Genomic DNA, 18,478 nt, shown 5'->3' with positions numbered 1-18,478 from the left:
CGGTATTGGTGGGCCACCAGAGGCGCAGACCCACTGTAGTCCTTGTAGAGATGGCTAGCAGCCATCTGTTATGACTGTGCAGGTACACAATCACCATTGAAGAGTCTTGCGGATAATATAGCAAGTCCATAACCACCACTTGTGCACTCACAAAGTTTTTGGAATTGTCCTTAGAACCAGCAATGCTGTTATCCAGTCCCTTGCTGAATTATTAACACACGTGCAAACACTAACAGTCCCTACTTGTCACATATTGTCCATATATTATGACCAACAAAAACGTGTGCAGTGAAATGTAACTTACAAGTTACTTAATTTGATGACCTGGTGTCAATTACAATTTTATAACATAAGAATACAATAACAACGGTATAAAATACATCATTAAAAACATAATAATACAGATAACATTTGTAGGAATAGGGGCTTTACAAAAGAATAGAAATAAACAAATACATCAGTGTTACAAAAATAATGACATAAGTACATACATAAAGATCAGAATAACTTTTGGAATATCAACTTCCACATGAGCATTAAAACAAAACAGAACAAATACTGTTTAAACATGTTTACAAAGTAAATAACATGGTATTAGAAAAATTCTACAACATAGGTCTTATCAGATAAACAACTAAAGACAGGAAGTACACAAATACACAAGGGAACACAAACACATAGTGGGATAACACAAGGAAAGGACAGGGTTTCTTTTACTGCAGTATGTTGCAAACAAAAACTTTCTTTACTTTTCGGAGATCTCCCTTCGTTCCTCACTATTTCCAAAAGTCCTATCTGTACCTCTTTTCTGTATTCCAACCATAATTCTTTCAAAATAAATATGGCTCATTGTACAATACTCATTTAGGCCCAAATCTTTTTTTTATATACCTTGTCAATGCATTGCTTCCAATTCATCATAGTTAGTTTCTTATATAGTCTACCCCCTCTTAAGCTAACTTAAATCTACTGAGCTCAGATATATATATATACCAAGGGACGAGGCAATGCAGCATCACATAAAACAAATAATATAAACAGCAATGAAAAAAAACGCAGATTTGCGAAGCAAGCAGTATTAAGAAATTAGCAAAGCAATTGTAATATTACAACTAATCTAAGGCAATGTGCAACAAATAATAACAAGAAATCATTAGTAAAACTGGCTTAACAGAATAATACAAAGTCAAATTCAATAACACTATGCCTGGCAAACAGCAGCAACTTATACCTAAACATGACATAGCTCAAGCAGAAAAAATTGTAGACTAAAGATGACAATGCAGATAAGGGAAATGTATAATCACATCTTAATGTCTAAGTAATTAAAGTGGTGCACCACAACAACTTATTGTAAAAAAAATATTACCATTCACTCCCTTTTTTTCTTTTTGACAAAAATTATTATTAACTCGATCTGTAGACAGAAAATATTTATATTAGTACATCTATAAAATTATATTTGAACCAATGCAGCAGTGCAGCTAGAAACTAGATATCAAATGAAATAAGCAACTATGTACAAAGCAAAGCATAAGAACATCGTTCAATAGTCATGTGGCATTTCATAAGTTAGTAGAAAAATCTCTCAACTAGAGAGACAGTAGTCATAATCAGGTGTATAGACATAAAAATATTTCTCGTCATTTCATTAGGCATCCAGTGTAATCATATGTTTTCAAGTTCGACCGTGTCGTTTTTTGCGATGCTTTCTACAAAAGAATGTCAGAAGCGAGGTTAATGGCCTCCCTTTTTTTTTTCTACCTGTGCCGCTGGAAAAGGGCTCGCTCGCAATAATGGCTTTTTTTTTTTTTTTTTTTTCTTTCCAGGCGTCTGACACAGCTGTGTGCCCGCGACGCATTACGTGCAGGTGGTCACTTAACTTTCGTACGGAAATATTTACGACAACAGTTTTCGCTACAATGGCAGTCTCACATAAAAATATTTCACAGGTAAAGAATTAGCGTTGCAAATCTGTAGAAACAAAATCTTATTGATATAACAGTGTCCAAAAAAATTTTCGTTGGCATTGTGATACATTCACGCATATACACACATTTCATAACTCTTAAAGTACTATTCTTGGTTTCCAACATCCTTTTTCATTAACCAGAGTCCCTAACATCTATTCATTACTCCTTACCTTATTACACATATACAAATTCGTCGACGCTTCTTCAATATTTCCTGTTAATGAATACGTAGCGTAATCAAATAACTCATATAGCATCAGCTTCTTGACCATAAACATACCTCAGCAGCATAATACACATCGGCGTCGTAAAAATAACATCATAACACCTCAGTCAAATCTCAAAATCGTCGTAGCTTCCTAATTTCAAAACCTAAAAAAATTCTCTGCTCATGTCAAAAGTGTCATCTGCCTCAAACGTACTTCAAAAATCATGATCCCATATCAAACACATCATTCAAAGCTCACATAGTATCACAATGGTTCCAAAAAATATGAACAATTTACAAAGTACAGACAAAATACAATTTCATAAGTGTGAAGGTATCCAACTGTGTAATTGCGTAAACATGTGTCACTGATGTATTAAAAAAAACTTATCTCTCAGTTAAATGATCTGATAGCTGTGTAATACTGTGTTGGAGAAATATGGTACCGATGTGTAAAGTTGTATAAGCAAATACCATATTAGCTAGGGCTCCTTGTGCTTGCCAAACACATGGTACACAAAGTAAGCGTGTACCCCCCTGAGGATTAATGTAATTATACCCTCAGGTGTTACAGATTACAGCAATGGAATGAAATATATCTCGGAAAACTTTCTTTGCAATTTAAAAATCTTTAAAAATAAATGTTTTAAGTACAAAATTAATCACTCAAATACGTGTCCCGTAGCGCTAAATGTGCGTCTTGTTGCAACATAATCTCTGTGGCAGTGTCGTAGTTATCGTCTTCCGAAAGCTAAGTTCTGCAGAAGTCAATGTACTTACCTCATGATAAACAAAAGTGAAATGCTTTGTGTATAGATATCGTAGTTATTACGCTTATTGGCGTGATGAAGAAAGTACTGTACAGTAACGTATTGTTGTGCCACGAAAAAGGCTGTCTCATTGTTGCTATACCACAAAAGTTACTACTAAAACATGTTTTACTTTCCAGAACAATACAGAAAAACTGTGCAGATATAAAACAGAAACACTGCAACAGCAACATTGTAAATTGTCACTCATTAGTAGCGTCGTGATATAGTCGTGTAGCTGTCACATAAACTAACCTCTGTGTCATCTGGTATCCCTCAGAAAGCACTTTAAATTCAGAATGTATTTTCAAATAAACCAATATGTTGCATTAAAAAAAAGCAGATTATCTTTCAATAAACGGTTTTACATGTGAAATGTGGTGTAAACCTTTACTCTTCCTAGTACTCAGAGTTTCAACTTGAACGTAATTATCATGCGGTATACGTCGGTAAAGAATGCTAAATCTTTTCTCAAGGTTAGCGTCTGTGTTATTTTTCTCGGAGCCAGCGGGCGCACGCGGCTGCCTGCTGTGCGAGTCATTGTCTGTTTCTTTGCTGGCGCGCGTCGTTATTCGGATTAGGAGACCGAACTTCTACAAATTCGCCTTGCCGAGAGGGCCCAGCTCTGTTAGAATCCCGCCAGTTCTGATGCAATTCAGGTCTGTCGTTACGATCATATCGTCTGTCGTCATGTCGGTAGATGCCATGGTTTCTTTCTTGTCGGTCACGAGGTGGAGAATTTCTCCCTGAATCGTAACTGTGCGCCGGACCGTTGCGTCTAAAGTTATTCTGTCCCTCGTAATAATAATTGTTTTGGTTCCCATATTGTCTGTTTCTCTGATTGTCTCTGTGATAGTCATTACCGCGGAGAGGTGATCTTTCCCTGTAATTATTACTACTCTGCCAACGGTTGTTATACGGGTGGTGTCTGTTTCGGTCACGATTTGTGTTGTGAGAATAGCCTTGTCGCGTCCAGTTATTATTTCTTTCATCGCGGAATTGCGACGGATGTAATCTGTAATTGTTGTGCTCCTGCGTTCCGCGATTGTCAGTGTCAATTTCCAGTTCTTGTAAGAGTCCCTGAAAAGCTTCAATGTCGTCTTTGCAACGTCCTGCCAAAATAATATGTCGCAAATGTTCAGGCAGTTTGATTAAGCAAATGCGGATGAGTTCTGAGGGGCTGTATGGGTTTGACAGGTACTGATTCTTGTGCAACATGTCTTCAAAATATTTCACAAGACTGGAGAATTCAGATTGTTCGAAATGTTTCATCATTATGATGCCATGTTTTACTCGGTCTTGTGTGGCTTGAGACCAATATGCTGAGAGGAAGGCATGGTAAAATTCTCCTTCACTATGACAATCGTGAATGACCGAACGCATTCTTACAGCTGGTTCATTCTCTAAATAGCCACACATAAATTCTAATCTGTGTTCTAATGACCAGTTGGGGGGAAAACAATGAGAGAATTGATGGAGCCACGCTTGTGGATGAATGTCGTTGGCAGAATTCTTAAATGTTTTGAATTTACGTGTAGTAATGAACAGCTTATAGTCAAAGTCATCATGTCGGCGAGTCGCATATCGGTCATTATTACGTCGTTTCGGCGGTTCCATCTCAAAATTCGGTGTGCCTTGCCAATTTCTGTCATAATTTCCGAAGTGTCCTGTGTTATTATTTTGTGGCTGTTCCATATTGCTAAGTCCCTCTTCCCGTATTGGGGCGCGAGTGTCCTCCGAAATACGTAATTCTTGTACTACCTGTGTCAGCTGATCTTGTACTTCGCGGATTTCTCTTTGGTGTTGCGTATTAATTTGATTCTGATTTTGTTTGAATTTCCTAATTTGTTCGCACTCTTCTGTGTCATTAAAGACTACCGGTTTTGTGTCATTCAGATTATCATCTACCTTCGTAGATAAATTATTTAGCTGATCCGAAAGTTCAACTACTTTCTCCGATAATGTACTAATTTCCTCCATGTGTCTTTCTACTGTGTCTTTTAAGTTTTCCTGGGTTTTTGCAAGTTGCGTAACCGAATCGGTAGATGCAACTGAGTCAAATTTAGCTTGCAAGGTCTCATGATTTTCATGAACAGTAGTTTGCAGTTCTTTTATGGCTACTTCGTGATTCTGTAGTGCATTTTCATGCCGCGAAAAAATAGGTTGGAAATGCTCACAAATTTGTGTTTTTTACGTCGTTACAGACTTTTTGACATTTCGATTCAATGTGATGTAACTCATTAGTTAAATCCTCACGTGTTTGTTCAAGAGTTTGCTCCAATGAGTCTAACTTTTGAAGCTGTTGCTGTGTTTGACTCTGATTTTGTTCCATTTGTTTCTGATTTTGTTCCATTTGTTTCTGATTTTGTTCGATTGTGTCTAATTTTTGAAGATTTTGTCCCATTTGTTTCTGATTTTGTTCGAGCGTTGTGTCTAACTTTTGAAGCTTTTGTTGTGTTTGTCCCATTTGTTGTATTAATTGTAATAACAATGCACTGGTGTCTGGAACATGTTCCTCAGTGCTTTTCGGCAGTGAATTTGCACCGGAAACATTCACATTTTGACAAGCAGAAAATGTGTCTTGACTCATTTGAGAAAACGGTGAGGACCCAAATCCTGAATTCACAGCATTTGCGAGATTGTTTCCTGTCGTTTCGGATTCCTGAGGCGAGCTGTCGCCGACCGATCGATCGATAATGCTTCCGTGTTCTCTAATTGTTTCGCTGTCTACACCATTGTTTGCAGCCCGCTCCATTTCCCTATGCACAGCTACCAAATTATTACTTTGAACATCTGTTAATTCATTACACAGTGGTGCTGGCAAGCTACGCTCGTCGTCACTATTATTTCTCAGTTTGCTTTGGAGCCTAGTGTTACGTTTTTCACACGCCATTATTGTCACAGTATTTCACACGACAACACAGAAAAACACAATTTGAAGAGCAAAAATAAGAAAACACATTAACATAGCACTGAAAATAATATCTAGTTAATTGCAAGCGCAGCTGCGAAATACTTGCTGCAAATCTACATGCATGCCACAACTGTTTTACTGTACAACAATGAAAAACTACAACTACAAAGGAAATTCTCTCTATAATTACGCGCTAGCAATAAACAAAATCTACACTAATTACACAAACTACAAGGAAAAAAATCAGAAGATTCCAGTGAGGTATCCTCGGCTAAGGGTCGACATATGAAACGTCCCCTTTTGACAATTATACACAGGACTGTCCTTAACCTGACACACAATATTTATAGCGCAACGCAATCTGACTTTCCACACACAATATTTTGTTAACGCAACGCAATCTGACTTTCAAAATTCTCTACAAGAGAATGGCCCTGACTAACATTAACCTGTACTTTTCAGAAATCACTTACCTCACAAAAATCTTGGTTACTCCCACTACTGCAATACAGCGAGCGCCACTACTGCCAGCTAAATAAAAGATTCAAACTATGGAAGGCACTAACTACTGATAGGGATAGTTAGCAAATGAAAGATATTAATAGAGAACAAACAATGTATTTACCTTGATATCATGACAAATTACAAAACTCCGCCATCTCTCTCCCCACATCCACCACTGCTGGCGGCTCACCTCCAACTGCCCAACGCTACGCGCTGTTCGCAGCCAGCTGCCTAACACTACAATGGCGAGTATTACAACAATGAAAAGCAGCCACAGACTGCACACAGCACAGCCAGTGATTTTCATACAGAGGTGGCGTTACCAATAAAAAAACCTAAACAGCCTACTTACAATATCTGCTCCTATAAGAAATTTTTCTGGCACAGCCCAGTGCAATGCTGGCCGATAGATTTGTCATGTATAAAAAGAAACAACCGATTTTTCTTTACAATAATCGGGATGACCATGGGTTGGAGAAATTGGTAAATTCTTTAACTGAGATGAATGATGGTCAAAAATAATTTTTGTAAGTAAGATTATTATTAAGAGATTTTTTTTAGAAACATTTACATGGGACTTGATATAACAATACTACATATGCGCGAGGCTGCTTTTACCTTAATACTACCACGCTCAGGCACTGCCATCGCTCCACACGACCGGCCCAGCCAACTCGATACACCAGACTCCTAGCTACTAAAAACTCCCACTGCTACACAGTTCCTACTGCTGACAACACTGCTCTCTGGTCTGAGATTCTCTTATAGCTTACATGCCGCAGGCAGCACGTGAGCAATCCATCGAAATTACATCTGCCCGAGTGCGCTAGCAACAAATTCCTTAATCATGGACGTGTTACAAGAACTTTTACTAAATTCACAAGGAGAAACAGAAATTGACGCACATCATAAAAACAAGGTTCTAGCTTTACTGAATGAGCAACTTGATTTTAGGGAAAAATATTTCTTTGATCTTTTTGAAGACTTGTTATAATTTGGACTGCTCTTTGTTTATTATTCAATATATGTTTTAGTTTACCTTCTTTCTATACAAATAATGCCGACTCGTGATTTTATCATTAGTATTTTTCTATGATTAATGGCGTTGTAGTTTCTTTATATTTAACACGGCTGTTATGTTAGTATTCTTCATGTTCTTTTCCCAACCCACCCTTTCTCTTTACAAACTGATTTTTCACTAACAGTCTCTTTTTTTGACGGATTTTTTATCCCTTAATGTTGCATGGGTTATTCCCGCATCACCATTACTTAACACAATATTATCTATCATATAAATTTATAGCCATTTCGTGTCTAACATGAGATGTAATGGAGCTCTGTATATTTAAAACCTTATGCTGTCCTTTGTGTCAATGTTCCCTTCCTACATAACAGGCAAGATTGCTTGTTAACTAACTCCCCATGTTTCGCTATTCTGCACATCCATATTACTATGAACAATCTCTAACGACTATTACATTCACATCGATAGAGGACGCCGTTTTTACGGCAACCCTAAACATTTACATAGATCGTCTTTGCTGTCGTTACAGCACTCTGTTTCAGCTTTTCAGAATGCCTCATCGATATTGGACGCCGTTTCTTCGGCTACCCTCAACGTCCATATAGATTATCTTTGCTAATAGCTTCTCTCTATCGCTATAGCAACCTTTGACAGCTATTCCATATATCTTTACCAACAGCACGTATGTTACGTAACGGGTAACAAAGGGCAGCCTAGACCACTTTATTTTAAGCTAATTATTTACTACAGTTTATATTTTTTGACGAATAGCTATTTCATAGCAATTTTACGATGTATTTTATCTATAGCTCATACTCAGATCTTAGTAATATAGATTATTGTAATATATTTTATGCTTGTAGTACACACTGTACTTCTGATTGGTTAACCTGATGTCATACACAGAACGGTGAGTGGGAGTTGAGCTATTTAAGACCACTCCCTGCCTGTCGATTTTGCAGTCAGTTCAGCATCGTGGATCGCCGCAGCCTGCTCCATTGAAGTCCACCTGCCGTTCTGAATATACGTAGTTTGTACTCTTGTTTCAGTGTACACACGTTACTGTAAGGATCCCTCTACCTGTACGTGTGTTATTTCAGAGTCTGAAGATGAACCTTAAGGTTTGAAACCGGTTACTCTGATTAAAAGAAATTTGCGATCGTATAAAACAACAGTACATTGGCGGAGCTGTCATTTGTACTCAGGTGATTCATATGAAAAGGTTTCCGTCGTGATTCTGGACGCACTACGAGAATCAACACACTTTGAACGCGGAGTTGTAGTTGAAACTAGAAGCGTTGGGCATTCTGTTTCTGAAATCGTCATGGATTTCAGCTGCGAGAGTGTGCTGATAATAGCAAATGTCAGGCATTTCCTCTCACCATGAACAACACAGTGGCCTCCAGTCTTCACTTAACGACCGAGAGCAGCGGCGTTTGCATTGAGTTGTCAGTGCTAACAGACAAGCAACACTACGCGAAATAACCGCAGCAATCAATGTGGGACGTACGACGAGCGTATCTGATAGGAGTTATGGCAGCAGACGACCTGCGGGAGTGCCCTTCCTGACAACACGACATCGCCTCTCTTGACCTCGTGGCCATATAGGTTGTACCCTAGATGAGAGGAAAACAGTGACCTGGTCAAATGAGTCCCGATTTCAGCTGATGAGAGGGGTCTAGTATGGCGCAGACAACTCGAAGTCATGGACCCAAATTGTCAACAAGTCTCTGCGCAAGCTGTTGGCGGCTACGTAATGTTGTGGGCTGTGTGTACAAGTTCCCAAACAGTGATGGACTTACTATGGATGACCATATGCCCCATGTCACCAGGCCACAATTGTTCGTAATTGGTTTAACGCTGGATCATTTTGGACTATTCTAGCGAACAGTTGGGCTATCCAGATCACTTGACAAAAATCTCATAAAACACTTATGGGACATAATGGAGAAGTCAGTTCGTGCACAAAATCTTACACCAGCAACACTTTCCCAACTATGGTCGGCTACAGAGGCAGCATGGCTCAATATTTGTGCAGGAGACGTCCAACGTTTTGTTGAGTACATGTCACCTCGAGTTGCTGCACTGTGCTGGGAAAAAGGAGGTCCGACACGATACTACGAGGTATCCCACGACTTTTGTCACTTCAGTGTATTTTATTTGTAACTGGATGGATAACTTCGTGGTCCAGTACAGGAACGATTTCTATGTTGCTGGCCTTTGAACTTTGCCACATCAGGAAGAGTCTATATCTACGTCTATACTCTGCCGAACACTTTACAGTGTGTGACACAGAGTTCTTTGTGTATCACTATCGCTTCCTTTACGATTGTTCCAGTCGCCAATATTTCGGGAGAAGAACGATTGCTCGTAAGCCACAGTATAGGCTCGAATTTACTTACATGGTCTTTCCGCGAGGAAAACGAAGGAGTAAGCAGTACACTGGCCGACGCTGGCCGACGCTCTCGAAACTGTAACAGTAAACCAGATCGTGATCCAAACGATTGTCCAGCAGCGTCTCCCATTGAATTTGGCTGAGCATCTCCGTCACCATTCGTGCTTACTAAATGAACCTGTAACGACCTGCTGTTCTTTGGATCTTTTGTCTTATCAGGTACGGATCCCAGACTGACGAGCAACATTCAAGAATTGGTCGAACGAGGGTCATTTTTAAGCTACCTCATTTGTGGACGGACTACTTTTCCTCGGGATTCTTCCACTGAATCTCAGTCTGGCATCTGCCTTAGTCGCGATTAATTTTTTTGTCCTCGTCCCACTTCAGATCGCTCTGTACGACTACTAGTAGATAATTTATGCGATTAGCTGTTTCCAGTGATTGTTCTGTGTACCTATTTATTGTCGGCATGTTGTATTTCTTTATGTTCCTTGTCAATTGCCATTCACTGCAGCAAGTTTCAGTCGTCTGCTGGTCTTCAGACATTTCTCTACAATTTTCTATCGTTGCGACTTCTGTGTAAAAAACACCATCATCTCCTAAAAGTCTCACGGAACTTTCGACGTTATCCACCAGGTCTTTTATGTATATTGTGAAATGTAATGGTTCTGTAACACTACCTTATAGTATGCCAGAAGTTAGTCACCGATGAGCGCATCGTTTGGCACCATCGTATTAGGTAGAAATGAGGCTCGCCAGACGAGAGGATACACTTACAATACCCTCTGTGGAGTCTAGGTTCTTCCAGACGTTGTTTTTGGGGCGGCAGTCAGAGGCAGGCAGAGTAGTAGTTCTCCGCTCGCATTCGGGAGAAACTCCTCTGCCTGAGATCTACCTTATTGGGACCCGAAATCTACCGTCAGGATGCGTTCCTGTAGGTGGTACAGCTAGTCTCCAGATCACATAGTCTTATCATTAAGGTACCACGATAGCTTAACTGAATGTAAGGGCACTGGAAGATGGATAAAAGATTGGTGGTTAGTCAGACAAACAGTTATCAATCTCGTTGTTCGCTAGTTGCGATCGTCAGATCACCAGGAGACAGACTTACGGTAGCAACTTACATTTACGATCTGCATCATCGATGTCACTATGCTGCCACACTGAATTTGTAGTCAACACTTATTAAGTAAAGTTGTACTACCTGCTTAACATCTCGTCACGTGTCGTCTGCTCGACTACGATTTTGAAGACAAGATCAAACACACAAATGATAGCATATGATCTCGAGGCTCACTCAGACAGGTAGTCGGGTTGCGGGTGGTCTTTTCTAAGCCACACCTGTTCCCACGTTAACCGAAAACGCTGAAGCCACTCGTCTCATTTTCTTGACTCCATACCAGAAAGTTAAACCCCACCCCACCCCCCCTCCTCCCAAGCCGTGTATACCATATACAGGTTGCGGCAGCGTTCATACTAGGATATTAAAAACTTACCATCAGGCAGTAACTGTAATTTATTTATCACCTCTTATGTCGATTAATAGTTAAAGGTATGCCATTTACTAATGTGTAAGTCATTGTCCATGGCGTGGATTACTTTTTGAATATGACTCCTGTCAAAAGTTGCCACCTCAGTGAACGCTACCTAAAGATGCTGCAAGACTTCGTTCTTCCCCAATTAGGTATGGTCGACGTGAATGTGGAACAATTATGGTTTCAACAAGACGGACCTCGCACACAGCCAGAATTTGCATGAGTTACTTGCGGCAGACATTTCCCGGTAGACTAATTTCCCGTTTTTGTGAAATTTCCTGGCCGCCTCGCTCACCCGACCTTTCATGTGCAGACTTTTTCCTTTGGGGCTACCTGAAGCAAGAAGTGTTCCGAACACGTTGTGCCACCGTTCCGGAGTTGAAGGATCACATCAGAACTGCCGTCGGCAATGTCTCATGGAATACGTTACGTCGAGTAATGGAAAGCTTCCAAGGCCGCCTAGATGAATGTGTTGTGCAGAGGGGGCATCATCAGTCATATCAAAATGTAATACACGCAATGGACAATGACTCATACATTAGCAAATGGCATACCTTTAACTATTAATTGACATAAGAGGTAATAAATTAATTATAGTTACTGCCTGATGGTGTGTTTTTAGTATCCTACTATGAACGCTGCCGCACCCTGTACAAAGAACTGAAGAAGTCCTTGCATATGGCATACCGATATTGAAAAGCGGAGAATCCTCACTTGACATAATTATAATCTGTTAGTGCTGTAGAGGCAACGAGCCGTCTATCAATCTGGCCTTCCCGATAAAACATCTAGCTTCTTAAACTGTGGACCGGTGAGATAACGCATTTATGGTGCATCTCTGGCCCAGCGAACAGTCCCTGGAAAAAAGCGCAGATGACTCTTGTAAATAAGAAGGTTAAAATAACGGTCCCACAGAATTACAGACCAATATCCTTAACATTGTTTTGCTGCATAATTCTTGAACATATTCTCAGTTCGGATACAAAGCATTTCCTTGCGACCGAAAAACTGCTGTCCGGGAATCAGCATGTATTTAGAGACCATTGCTCGTGCAAAACTGAGTTTGCCCTTTTCTCACACGATATCATGCAAACTATGGATGAAGGCAAAACGCAGATTGCACTTTTCTACATCTCTAGATTTCCGAAAAGCATTTGACTCCGTGCCCCATTGCAGACTGTTAACGGAGGTAGAGCCATACGAAATACATTTCCAGACTTCTTATGTAACAGAACGCAATGAGTTGTTCTTGACGGCGAGAGTGCATCGAAGACAAGGATGTCGTCAGCAGCGATGCGGGAAGCTCCTTAGGGCTGCTCCTAATTTCTATACATATGAATCAGCTGGTCGACTGTTGAGCAGCAATCTGCGGCTGTTTGCTGATGATTCTCTGGTGTAAGGGAAGGTGTCGTTGAGTGACTGTAGAGGGGTGCACGATGACTTGGACAAAATTTGTAGTTGGTGTTTTCAATGGCAGCTAACTCCAAGTGTAGAAAAATATAAGTTAACAGAGATGTGTAGGAAAAACAAACGCTTAATGTTCGAATACAGAATTAGTATTGTACTGCTTGACACAGTCCAGTAGATTAAATATGTAGGCGTAAAACTACTGTATATAGCTTCTGCCATTTATGCAAACACTGTTTTTTCTTGCTACCCAGAAACGTTTCGGTACCTCTGTGCCATCATCAGTGGGTTTTATTTATTGAAACATGTATAAAGTTAACATATTTTAAGTTGTAACTAATATGACAAAGTGAGGCCTAAAGACAGTTTTTGTCAGTTTCTGCTCTAACCGTGATTTTACATTATACGGTTTTGCAGGGCCATCTGTGTGGTGTCCTGCACTGATAGCCTGTCATCTGCAAACCGAACGATGTAAATGTGAATTTTATTAGCGAGTTAACAAATCCTATTACTTTTAAAAAACGTAATTTTGGTGTGGCAAAATGTTCTGCGTATATATTTACTATTACTCACGTTTTCTTGTGACTGATACTTCTTCCTTTGCGTTCTGAAGGCACTACACACACGTATTAATGTACATTGTTTAATTTGGGTTTTCAAACACCTTTTCACTTCGCAAAACGAGGGGAGCACTATGTTATGTGTCCTATCCCCGTCGGCGTTCATTTGTTCATGAGTGAGTTTGGCGCCGAATTTGTTAGATAATGTGCCTTAACAGACTGCAGTGTTTTCATTTAAAACGTGATGGCCTTCTGCTATTGCCTTCAATATTCGTACATTCCCTTTCACTGTTTGTCTGTGGTATAGGCAGCTGCTGGATTTCAGTATTTTTAAATCTGGTGACATTATAGTTGACTGGCGGTTATGGTCTACTAGCTGGTCAGCAAATTTGCTGTGGGTGCTTTTACTTTATAGGGCTCTGAGGTGTACTGAGTATCTTGCTTTAAAGTTCCTGCATCTTTGTCCTGTGTATCAGATGTGGAAGTAATAAACCGGAATTTCTTTACAGATGGTGCTAGCCGCCAGTGTAGGGCCCGTGACGCCGTGTTTGCAGCGCCATCTGCTTCCTGTAACGGCTGACTACGAATGTCAACACAGTAACCCAAGTACCATACACAAGTATCTGTTTCAAGCCCGTAAAAATGTCGAGTTTTGTGCCTACGAACTACGATTTTCAGACTACTTTGGTTTTCTGTTATCATCTGCCGCAGAATCGCTTCGAATGCTTGTCGTAGCTTTCAGCGAAAATGCTCTTGGAGAATCACAGTGTTTAGAGTGGCTCAAAAAATTCAAAAGTGGTGATTATGACGTGAGAAACGAGAGGCGCGGGAAAGCACAGAAAAAGTTGGAAGACAACGAACTGCAGGCCTTACAGGATGAAGTTGATAACTCAGACTCAACAGGAATTCGTGGAACAATCGAATGTGAGGCAGAAAGCCGTTTCTCTTCGGTTGAAAGCTATCGGAAAGGTGCAGTAAGTGGGAAAATGGGTTCGGCATTAACTGAATAAAAGACAGCAAGTAAATCGAAAGACCACTTGCGAAATACTGCTCGCCAGATAGAAAAGAAAGCGGTTTCTCCACGGAATAGTGATTGGTCATGCATACATTTTGAGAATCCTAAGCGTCTTAAATCATGGGTGACCGCAGGCAAACCATCGACATCCAGTGCAAGACCATATCACTTTGGAAAGAATTCAATATTCTGTGTTCGGTGGGATCAGAAGGGCGTCATCTATTAAGAGATGCTAATAGCTGGTGAAACCGTCAACAATGATCGCTACCAACAGCAAATGATCGATTTAAATCGAGCATTATTTGTTAGTTTAATTTCTCTATCGTATGGGGCTTGTAACGATTTTCCTGTGCTGATTGTTTGATTGTGTTTAGCTCTTGTGTGTTATTCTGTTTGCTTATGCGGGTGTTCTGTTCAGTCTGTGGTGCATAAATCGGAAACTCGCTTGCTTGTGTGCCACTGGGTGGTTCGACAGATTGTGAACGGTAACACTCATGATTGTCGATTTCCTGAATATTGTGAAATCATGGATATTGCTTATTCTTTGTATGGAGAGATTCAGGAAGTTTAGTGTGTTGTCTATTTCTGTTTCTAATGTGAAGTGAATTTCTGGGTGAAAGTTGTTTATTTCATTGTATAGCTGTTTTATATGTGTATGTGGTTTATCGATCAGGCCTCTTACGTCGTCGATATAACGGTACAAGTACACAATTTTTTATTTATTTGGCCTGATTATGTGTGTGAAGATCCTGTTATCTATGTAGCTTATGAATATGTTGGCTAGAAGACTATCAACTGGTGATCCCAGTGGCAGTCCTCCACGTTGGGAATAAACCTCTTTGTGGAATATAAAGTAATTTTGCTCTTTTATGGTCTTTACTATGGTCGCTGTTTTGTTACTTTGTGAGTAGGTGTGTTTTCTCGTTCTTTTAGTCTTTACATGATGATGTAGATAGTTTCACTTACTGGAAAGCAAGTGTACAATGATGTGACATCAGATGAGATGAGGTTTGGTTCAAATGGTTCAAATGGCTCTGAGCACTATGGGACTCAACTGCTGAGGTCATTAGTCCCCTAGAACTTAGAACTAGTTAAACCTAACTAACCTAAGGACATCACAAACATCCATGCCCGAGGCAGGATTCGAACCTGCGACCGTAGCGCTCCTGCGGTTCCAGACTGCAGCGCCTTTAACCGCACGGCCACTTCGGCCGGCAGATGAGGTTTACTGTGTCTCGTACGTCTATGTTCTTGATTCTCTCTACAAGTTCCATTGAGTTTTATACGTTCCTGTTGTTTTCAAAAGTGTATATTTTCTTCACTAATGTGTTTGTATGTTGGGCTAGGCGGTATGATGGATCATTTCTAAAGTAAATGACCGGCCTTAAAGAAGTACGTTCTTTGTGCACTTTTGGTAGGGATTTTAGAGTAGGTGCCTTTGGATTTTTTTGCATCGTTCTTTTTATCTGACGTTTTGAGTATGTATTTTTGATTTTTTCAGTGTTTGCTGAATGTTTCTCTGGTATCTTTCTGTTCGCTCATTGGTCAGTTTGGTGATGTTGTCCTTCAGAAACGCTAATGTTTTATCAATGTATTCATTTTCATTCATAGTCACAGTAATGTTCCCTTTGTCTGCAATTATTAGTATGATATTGTTTTGTTTTCATTTTCGATTTAGCTTGTTAGCTGTGATTTCCTCTGGTGTTTTGTCATTAGGGATTACGTTGGATTTGTATGTTCTGATTATCTATGTTATTTCCACAGCAAAAAATTCTCTAGTTAAGTTTACATTAAAATTTTGTGTTCTCATTCTTTCTTGTTCTTTTATAATGTGTTCAGATTCTGTTCAGAGCCCTAAAAAGTAACAGCACCCATAGCACATTTTCTGACAACACCATAGCCCAGAACCACCACCCAAAAACATTAGCAACGTATTTAAACATGTGAAATCCAGCCACAGCCTATACACAAAGTAATAATAGAAGAGAACTGCCACAAACAGAAGGCAGTAGCATAAGGCAAACATGTTTTAAATGAAAAAACTGCATTTTGAAAGGGCACATTATTTAACATATTAAAGGAACTTTGCGGAAAAGGTAACACAAATACCTGAAGAAGCTTACCCACACACACACACATACAGAAAGAGAGATATAGAAGTAAACAAAATAGAAATTCGGCGCAAGACTCTCTCTGGAACAAATGAACGTGGATGGGGTTAGGACACACAACAACATAGTACTCACCGCGTTTTGCGAAGTGAAAAGGTTTTCGAAAACCGAAATTACACTAAGTACGAGTACATTAATATGTGTGTGCAAAGCCCTCAGAACGTAAAAGAAACAGGATCAGTCACAAGAAAGCGTGAGTAATAACAAATATATACGCAAAACATTTTGCCACACCAAGATCACGTTTTTTTTTTAATATTCTAGTGATTTGCTAACTCGCTCATAAAAGTCACATTTACATCGTCTGATTTGCAGATGACAGGCTATCAGTGCAGGACACCACACAGATGGTCCTGCAAAACCGTATAATGTAAAATCATGGTAAGCACAAAAACGATCAAAAACGACCTTTAGACCTCACTTTGTTAGATCAGTTACAACTTAAAATATGTTCACATTTAACACGTTTCGATTAACGAAATCCCTGATAGCACAGAAGTGCCGAAAGATGTTTGGGTAACAAGAACAAACAGCGTTTTTGGATAAAAGGCGAAACCCATATACAATAATTGTAAGTGCAAACATGGGAAAAAAGACAAGAGCTGTAAATCCAAGAGATGAATAGCTAGGTGTAACGTTGCAAAGCGATAATAAACGGAACGACCACGTAAAGATTGTGGTACCTTAAACTTCGTGTTCTGACTTAGGCAGGTCTTGTCATGGGGCAAGCCTCGTCAGAGAGGTCCACCGCATGAGTGTCTAGGGAAGTGAGTCCAGGGGTGGTTTCCCGTTGTCTTCCACTGACAACGATGAAATTATAATGAGGACAACACAACACAACACCCAGTCCCTGAGCGGAGAAAATCTTCGACCCAGCCTGGAATCGAACCCGGGCCCCTTGGCGTGACAGACTGCCGCGCTGAGCACTCAGCTATCGGGGTGGACAATACTGTAGTAGGTAAGACGAATGGTCGACTCCGGTTTATTGGGAGCATGATAGGAAAGTGTGGTTTATCTGTAAAGGAAACCGCATGCAAGACTAGTACGGCCGACTCGTGAGTACTGCTCGAGTATTTGGGTTCCGCACCAGGACATCGAAGCATTTCAGTGACGGGTTGTAAGACTTGTTACCGATAGGTTCGAACAATACGCAGGTATTACGGATGCGCTATGGGAACGCAAATGCTGATCCCTGGGAGGCCGGGGGGGGGGGGGGGGGGGGGAGGAGAGCAGGAAAAGGGGGGGGGGAAAACGACGTTCTTTTCGAGGGAACCTGTTGAGAAAATTTAGAGAACTGGCATCTGAAGCAGACTGCAAAACGATTCTACTGCCACCAACGCACATTTTGCGTAAGGACAACGAATATAAGACATGAGAAAATCAGTATTTTAAACATAGCTGCGCTACAGCAACGGTTCTACGTCAAGAAATTAAAAAACAGCCGACCAGTTGCAAAGGATAAAGCAATCTTTACCTAGGTTTCAACCGATATAAATCGGTCTTCTTCAGAAGACGGCCTAGGGACAAGGAACATCATAATTTATAATCAAGGTAAAATACATGAGTCAAGAAAACAGTATTACATATATTAGGAGATTTTCATATTATAACATGTGAGAAGGATTGCTGATACTTACAGTTTTACATTTAATTGGAGTGAAGTATCATAGTCATTTTTACAAACATTTACATAACTCAGTTAAGTCAAATAAAACATAGCCCTGACAACAGGGTTTGTCAACCATATAAAAATTAAGAACATATTAGTTGGAGAGCGCATGGGCGACTGAGTAAAATCGGCCAGCGTAGTAGCGCTGCGGCCAAGGCAGGTGGCGCTCAGGTCGCAAACTATTTGCCGATTGGCGTACTGAAGTAACAAGATAAGTATCAATTATTAAATGCATCTTTAGATAAAGTTACAAAAATAAAGAAAATCATTTAACACTCCCATTGTGACATTCTG

The sequence above is a fragment of the Schistocerca nitens genome, chromosome 9 (genome assembly GCF_023898315.1).
Source record: "Schistocerca nitens isolate TAMUIC-IGC-003100 chromosome 9, iqSchNite1.1, whole genome shotgun sequence".
NCBI classification, from domain to species: domain Eukaryota; kingdom Metazoa; phylum Arthropoda; class Insecta; order Orthoptera; family Acrididae; genus Schistocerca; species Schistocerca nitens.
Note: the sequence above shows the minus strand (reverse complement) of the source record.